General features: G+C 47.9%; 1 pseudogene; it reads left to right on the forward strand.

The window, feature by feature from the left end:
- The first annotated feature begins 252 nt into the window (after nt 1–252).
- On the forward strand, nt 253–2104 carry LOC148648004 (uncharacterized; annotated as a pseudogene).
- Nucleotides 2105–8321: the final 6217 nt, after the last annotated feature.

The raw sequence follows: 8321 nt of genomic DNA on the forward strand, positions 1-8321 counted from the left end.
TTTTTGCTCTGCGGAGTAGTTAATGTGATAAGGTTCTAAAATAAGGCACTGATCGATAAAAATGGGAAACGAAAATTCAAAGACGGAAACAGGACCGAGCGGTCCAGTGAATAAAGTGTCTTCCATCGTGGAGTAAGTTAGGTTTTCCAGGAAATGGTAGTTTTAGTACCAGGCAGATACAACAACTAGAAGAACAGTTAAAAGAAAAAGGGAAATAAGAAAGTCGACGAAGTGTTTTGAGTTTTGAGACAAAGTAAGTTAGGCAATACTGGGAAGAAAACTGAAATGCCCACGAATATAGTGGGAAGAGAATATGGGTTAATATACTGTCAACCTTTTACTGATAATATGTCAGGATGGACAAATGAGAGATGGCCCCGTGCAGGTAGTTTTCAGCCATGGGCCATACGATTATTACACAAAATGACAGATTCACTTAACCCAGAGGGAGATCCCGGGTGGGATTTTGAGTATATGTGCAGATGTGTAAGTGTGTGGGAGGAATGTGCTAAGAGGCATGAATCAGGATGGGGTAAGAAACCTGAACAGATGATGTTGAGCACTACTAAAGTGTATCCCGAATTGGATTGGATTGTCTTGCAGTAGCTATTGCTCCTGTGACTACCCTTCCGTCGCCTCCACCATATGGGGAGGGCCGACCGGCTTCACCGTATAATAGGCGACGGGATGAAAGAAAGGGTGACATGGAGGGGATGCTCTCACCGTCCCGCACAAGTAGAGGAGTGCGGTATGGTGGGGGTCGCTCCGCCGATCCTTCCGCCATTCCGTGTCCCCAGTCCATGGAGGAGGGAGAGGGGGTGCTCCACATGCCAATGATTGAATGTCCTAATCCCCGCACCGGTGATGATGAGGAACCTACTGTCCTCGTTTATCGCCCATGGAAATTAACTGAGTTGGCGGCAGTTATTGGGGAGCTGCCAAACCCCAAAACCAATGGCCGTAAGTACACGACAGCCCTGAGACGGCTGGTAGCACAAAGCAGACCCACGAGCAGAGAGCTAGAGACTATTTTTATAAAGACTTTGAAGCTTGATTATGGCGATGTAAGGGGAGATGGTCAAAATGAGTTTAGCCCTGACCACCCATACAGCAGCGATGCTGGCAGTGACTATCAGACCCAGCTTAATGCCATAGAATAGAGGCTAAATACTCGGGGAAAGTGGATTGGGTAGTGCTGAGGCGAAGTAACCAGAAACCCAGGGAAACTTGTAATGACTTTTTGGAGAGACTGACTCCTCTCTTCAGTAATCTTAGTGGCCTGCCTGAACCCCCAGCAGGAGGGGCAGGGGCGGTTTATGAAACCCAACTCACTAACCTTTTTGTAGAGGGACTGCTTCCAGAAATAGGTGGCATAGTAAAAGCTACGTGTATCGGCTGAGACACTGCCCGATTAGCAGAAGTATGTCGCCATGTTTATCATGCTGAAAGACAGCTCACAGACAAGAGGGAGTAAAAAGCCCGAAAGGATAATCATCAGCTTCACCAGCTGCAAATGGCTCAGTTACAGTTTTACCAGGGTGACCAGAACAGAGGGAGAGGACAGCGCGCCCGACGAGGCCGAAGAGGAAGAACCAGAAGTCCGAGAGGGGACTCCCAGACTTGCTTCAAGTGTGGACAGACGGGACACTGGGCTCATGACTGCCCCGAACATAACACAGCAAAACAAAGAAGCGACGGCAACAACTGGGATCTACCACCACAACCACCACCTGAGGTTACTGTGAGATCACCCTGGCAGAAGAAAAAAAGGGACTGACGTTCATCGCAAGCTGAGGTTGGGCCTGAGGGCACCGAGACTTTTATCTTACCTGCCCTCTCTCCCCCGTCTCAGCTACCCAAGGTCACTTTTAACATAAATGGAGACCCTTATGAATTTTTAGTGGATACCGGAGCCACACACTCGTTACTCAGGGACAATATCTATAGGTTCGACCCCTCCTCAAAATCCATTTTAACAATAGGAGTAACGGGTAATCCCACAAAGTCTTATTTTACTGCACCCCTGACAGTGGAATGCCAGCAAAATGGGTTTGGGCCTGGTAACCACTCCTTTCTCCTTTCTAAAGAGTGCCCTGTTAATTTGTGTGGCCTCACCATCGTCTGTTCAGAACAAGGGCTTGAGCTAACCTGCAATGAAGACTGCTGCCACGCACCATGTTAATACAACACTAACCCACAGTCCCTGACTACTACTACAGCTAGGACTTAGTGCAGGATGAGGAACAAACGCCACAACTTCTTTTACGAGAAATAAAAAGACTGTGGTCAGGCCAGGGTGATTTTCAGGACGTGAGCAATTTACATTGTACAGCAGAGGTTAGTTTTGGAGGTCCATCTGAGGAATTTGAGATGGTGTGGTTCGGTGACGGACTGTGTAGTGATAAGATAAAAAGCAATGGGTATTTAATTTCGGCAGACTTTGCAGCATTAGCTATTACCTTAACAGAAGAGCAGAAGACACTGTGTCGAGCGGGAACGCACCCTCATGTTTCCCTTGCTAAAGCATCAGGTTTTCGCTGGCAGGACGTGGGCAGTTTTGTCCAACGGTGTGTTGAAAGCTGCTCGTGGTCAGCTCCAGACTCGAGGGGAGTTAAATATAATGCCACCGTCCAGGCCAGTTGGTGCCCATACTCAGTGATCCTTCAAACCTGGAGGACAGTGCATCTCACAGCTCCAGATGATCAGATGGGTGCGTTATTTGTTTCTACCCCTGTTGACACTTCCCATCCCGCACTAGAGGGGGTGCCTAGCTCCCTCTGGGCGGCTCACAAATATGATGTGGGATTAATAGAGAGGGCTTCCCCGCTCGAAGTAAAACCCAAGTCCACCTATAGGCTGAGTAAGTCCCAGTATCCGCTCAGGCCAGATGCTGAAGTTGGGCTCAAACCTGAGGTTGAACAGCTGCTTGACGCAGGAATTTTTATTCCCTGCCCAACATCTCCCTGTAACACTCCACTGTTCCCCGTAAAAAAGGCTGATGGGGAATCATGGCGCCCGGTACAAGATTTAAGAGCAGTAAATGCAGCCATATATGCTTGAGCTCCTGTAGTTCCAAATCCAACCACTATTTTGTCATCTATCCCCGGGGACTCAAAAGTTTTTTCTGTAATAGATTTGGCAAATGCATTTTTTAGTATCCCAGTACACTCTGAGTCCCAGTTCTGGTTTGCTTTCACGTTTCAAGGAAAAAAGTATACTTGGACTCGTATGCCTCAGGGGTATGCCGAGGCTCCTACTGTATTTTCCTCTGCATTGCAGGACTGTCTCTCAGGGTTTGGTTTTAAAAACGGTAGTACACTAGAGCAGTATGTTGACGATTTGTTGATTTGCTCTCCAAGTGAAAGCGCTTACGTTCAGGATACTAAAGATTGCCAGCAGCCATATCACCCTGCAACTCACACCTGGCAACCCACTGAAGCTCAGCAGGTGTGAGCCTGGTCAGTTCCTGGATGGGAGACCTCCTGGGAAAAACTGAGGTTGCTGATGGAAGAGGTGTTAGTGGGGCCAGCAGGGGGCGCTCACCCTGCGGCTCATGTGGGTCCTAATGCCCCAGTGTAGTGACGGGGACACTATACTGTAAACAGGCGCCGTCCTTTGGATGAGACGTAAAACCGAGGTCCTGACTCTCTGTGGTCATTAAAAATCCCAGGGCGTTTCTCGAAAAGAGTAGGGGTGTACCCCAGCGTCCTGGCCAAATTTCCCATCGGCCTTTATCAATCATGGCCTCCTAACAATCCCCCTCTATGAATTGGCTTCATTACTCTGCTCTCCTCCCCACTGATAGCTGATATGTGGTGAGCGTTCTGGTGCACTATGGCTGCCGTCGCATCATCCAGGTGGATGCTGCACATTGGTGGTGGTGGAGGGGAGTCCCCATTACCTGTAAAGCGCTTTGAGTGGAGTGTCCAGAAAAGCGCTATATAAGTGTAAGCAATTATTATTATTATTATCTTTTAAATTATCTTGCCAGTACCGGAAATAAAGTTTCACTATCAAAGCTGCAGCTTGTAAAAAAGAATGTACGATATTTGGGTCATGACATTTCTGCAAATTCACGCTCAATTGGCACGGAGCAAATAATTGCGATCCAAAAATTTCCAAAACCCCGCACAAAGAAGGAAATGATGTCCTTCTTAGGCTGCACAGGTTACTGTAGGGCGTTGATACCCAAAAATAGCACAGCCATTGTCTGACATGGCGCACACCTCAGGCCTGAATATGACTGACAGACTGACTTGGACCGAAGAAGCGGAAAAACGCTTTTGGTGAACTCAAGACTGATGTCTGCCCCTGCATTGGGCATTCCTGATATGACTAAGGGGTTCACTTTATGTGTTGACGAGAAGTCTGGTTTCTACAGTGCTGTCCTTTTACAAGAACACGGAGACCGTCTTAAACCAGTTGCTTATTATTCTCAGCAACTTACCTCTGTAACCAGAGGCCTCCCAGCCTGCCTACATGCTGTAGCGGCAGCAGCTGCAGCTGTCATGGCTTCTGGCTCTTTGGTTTGTTATCGTCCGCTGAAGCTTTTGGTTCCACATGCTGTGGCTTCTATCCTTCTTCAGAGTAAAACTTCACATTTCTCTTCTGCGTATACTCTTCACTACCATCATGTCCTTTTATCTCTGCCAGATGTTACTATCGAGCGATGCACAGTTAAACCCTGCAACCTTGTTGCCCACTCAGTACGAGGGGGAGCCACATGATAGCCTGGCGGCCATCACTTCTCAGGTAACCCCCAGGCAGGATCTCTCTTCTTCTCCCCTTCCTAACTCTGAGTTGCTCTTCTATGTTGATGGGTCAGCTCGTAAGGACCCAACCACCGGATTGAGTCATGTGGGGCATGCAGTGGTCTCTGACCACTCCACTGTCGAGGCCACTCGCCTCCCTTCGCATTTATCTGCCCAGGCAGCCGAACTTTTGGCTTTAACAAGGGCTTGTGTCCTGGCAACCGGAAAGTCAGTTACTATTTACACTGATAGTAGATACGCTTTTGGGGTTGTGCATGACTTCGGTACTCTCTGGAAGAATAGGGGGTTTCTCACATCACAAGGCACGCCGATCCAACACTCCCTCCTGGTAAGCAATTTGCCCGAGGCTATTTTGTTGCCCAGCTCTATTGCTGTGTGCAAGTGTGCAGCAAGTGTAACACCCACTTGCTGGATGAGAATTCAGGAGGCAACTCCAGGGCTGATGCTGGAGCAAAGGCGGCTGCAGTATCCCCTTTTTCTTCTGCACTTTTACTTCTCCTTCTCAGCCCTGAGCTTCACTATCTGACATGCAGGCCCTGGCCACACCGGCTGAAAAGGCAGTCTGGAAAAAGTCTGGCTTGTTTCCTAATGGGGTCTGGCTAGGCCCAACAGGGAAACCATGTCTTCCCCGACATTTCTTCCCCTACATTGCTAAAGTGACACATGGGGGACCATGTGTCAAAAGGAGGGATGGTAAGTATGCAATGGGACACGAGGGGATTCACAACTTTTGCGCACAAAACAATGTAGGACGAGGCACTAAAACTCAGGCCTCAGCGCACCCCGTCCCAGATGATCTGTTTGATCATCTTATGATGGATTTTATTGAATTAACACCAAGGTACGGATACAAGTACTGCCTGGTAATCTTAGACATGTTTTCTAGATGGGTAGAAGTTTTTCCCTGTAAACACGCTGATGCTAAAAGTGTGGCTAAGCACTTGCTCCAAGATGTCATTCCCAGATGGGGAATTCCAGGAAAACTTAGCTCACTTTGTGAACAATGTCATTACCTTTCTCGCAGATCGCCTGGGCATTGAGTTAAAACAGCATTGTTTGTACCACCCTCAAAGTAGTGGAGCGGTGGAACGTGTAAATGGGACCATAAAAAATAAACTAACAAAAATGATGGCTGAAACAGGAATGAATTGGTTGACGTGCCTCCCATTGGTCTTGATGTATTTAAGGTCCAGGCCACATGAGAATAGGGCTTCCAGAAGTAAAGGGGGAGGCCACAGACCTCACCCACTTAGATGAGTGTTTGGTAGCATATTGCCGGAAAATGTCTAAACTTGTTAGTGATATTCATAAACAGGTTAAAGCTGTGCTGCCTGCACCAGACCAGGACCTCTGCCACACACTCCAGCCAGGAGACTGGATTCTGGTGAAAGACTTCAGGAGAAAGGAGTGGTGTTCACCCAGGTGGAGGGGGCCATACCAGGTGCTGCTGACCACTGCCACTGCTGTGAAAGTCGCGGAAAGGGTGCCCTGGATTCACGCTTCCCACTGTAAAAAGGTCACAAACGAACTGAGCAAGGCGCAGGAGTGATGTTTCCACAAGGACAGATGGGAATCACCTGCTCGGGACTGATGTGCACAGCGTTTTTCCTTTTTATGTGGAAGCCTGTCACCACCCAGAAAGAGGAAGAATCTAAACGCTAAGCCTCTTTGTATACAAACTGGCTGAATGAAACTAATAATGAGGGGGATATGAGTAATTTGTGGTACAAATTTATAAATCATACTGTAAAGTTAAAGAAATTTAATGCATCTTGTTATGTATGTGCTTTAATGCCTCATTCTACAGCCTCACCCATGCAACTTTTTCCCATTTCTGAATGTATAAGTCTAGTGGCAGGATTCCCAAAGCCAGACCCTAGATCTTTTACATATATTCCAGCAAATGACGATGATTACGGAAATCTTACGCTCGCTATTCAGCATTTGAAAGAACTAAAAGACATGGTGAACAAAGAAAGAGGCATTAAAGATACACTGGCTTTTCTCTCCTGGTTAGAATCACTGTTTGGGGAAGGGGGAATGTTTTTCTTTAAGTTGCTTAAAAACGCAACCCAGCTATATCGCACAACAGTCTGCCTCTCTTCCTGATGAGCTAAATTCATTCTATGCTCGGTTTGAGGTCAGCAACGCAGATCCAGTCAGGAAGATTCCAGAAATTCAAGACGGAAACCCACTGATCATATCCAGAGCGGATGTGTGTAAAGTTTTTAAAAAGACCAATCCACGCAAGGCTCCTGGCCCTGATGCCATCCCTGGCCGCGTTCTGAAGGCATGTGCAGACCAGCTGTCAGATGTCTTCTCGGACATATTCAATCACTCCCTAGCTCAGTCTATAGTTCCTTCCTGCTTTAAGAAAACCACCATTGTCCCTGTTCCTAAAAAAATCCAGAGTCAGCTGCCTAAATGACTACCGCCCTGTTGCACTCACATCAGTTATCATGAAGTGCTTCGAGCGGTTGGTCAGAGCATACATCACCTCCTCACTGCCTGACACCCTAGACCTACTGCAATTTGCATACCACCAGAACAGGTCAACAGAAGATGCTATTGCCACTGCCCTCCATACTGCCCTCTCACACCTGGATAAGAAAGGAACATATGTGAGAATGCTGTTTGTTGATTACAGCTCAGCATTCAATACCATAGTGCCCTCAAAGCTCGTCATCAAGCTCCAGGACCCGGGACTGAACACCTCCCTCTGTAATTGGATCCTGGACTTCTTGACGGAACGTCCGCAGGTGGTGAAGGTGGGCACCAACATATCCTCTACCGTGACTCTAAACACTGGAGCCCCCCAAGGCTGCGTGCTTAGTCCTGTCCTCTACTCCTTATTTACCCATGACTGTGTCACCAGGCATAACTCAAACTCCATCATCAAGTTTGCGGACGATACAACAGTCATTGGCCTGATCACAGATGGTGAGGAGTCTGCGTACAGGGTTGAGGTTGAAACCCTGGCAGTATGGTGCCAGGAGAACAACCTCTCTCTGAACATCAGTAAGACTAAGGAGATGATTGTGGACTATAGGAAACATCAGGATGGAGACTACACACCTATTCACAATAATGGGACTGCAGTGGAGAGGGTCAGCAGCTTTAAGTTCCTGGGAGTTAACATCTCAGAGGATTTAACCTGGACCCACCACACCAACACTGTGGTCAAGACACCATGGCAGCGCCTGTTCTTTCTCCGCAGGCTAAAGAAGTTTGGCATGCCATCACATAGCCAGGCCAACTTCTACATGTGCACTATTGAGAGCATCCTGACTGGTTGCATCACTGCCTGGTATGGGAGCTGCTCCGCACGGGATTGCAAAGTATTGCAGAGGGTGGTGAAGTCAGCACAGCTTATCACCAGCTGTGAGCTACCAACCATCCAGGAGATCTACTCAGCTAGATGTCTGAAGAAGGCCAGGTCCATTCTCAAGGACCCCAGTCATCCCAGTCACAAACTGTTTTCCCTCCTACCGTCTGGTAAACGGTACCAAAGCATTCGGTCCAAGTCCAACAGACTACGGAACACCTTCT

This window comes from Lepisosteus platostomus, chromosome 15 (assembly GCF_059453375.1).
Source record: "Lepisosteus platostomus isolate fLepPlt1 chromosome 15, fLepPlt1.hap1, whole genome shotgun sequence".
NCBI classification, from domain to species: Eukaryota; Metazoa; Chordata; class Actinopteri; order Semionotiformes; family Lepisosteidae; genus Lepisosteus; species Lepisosteus platostomus.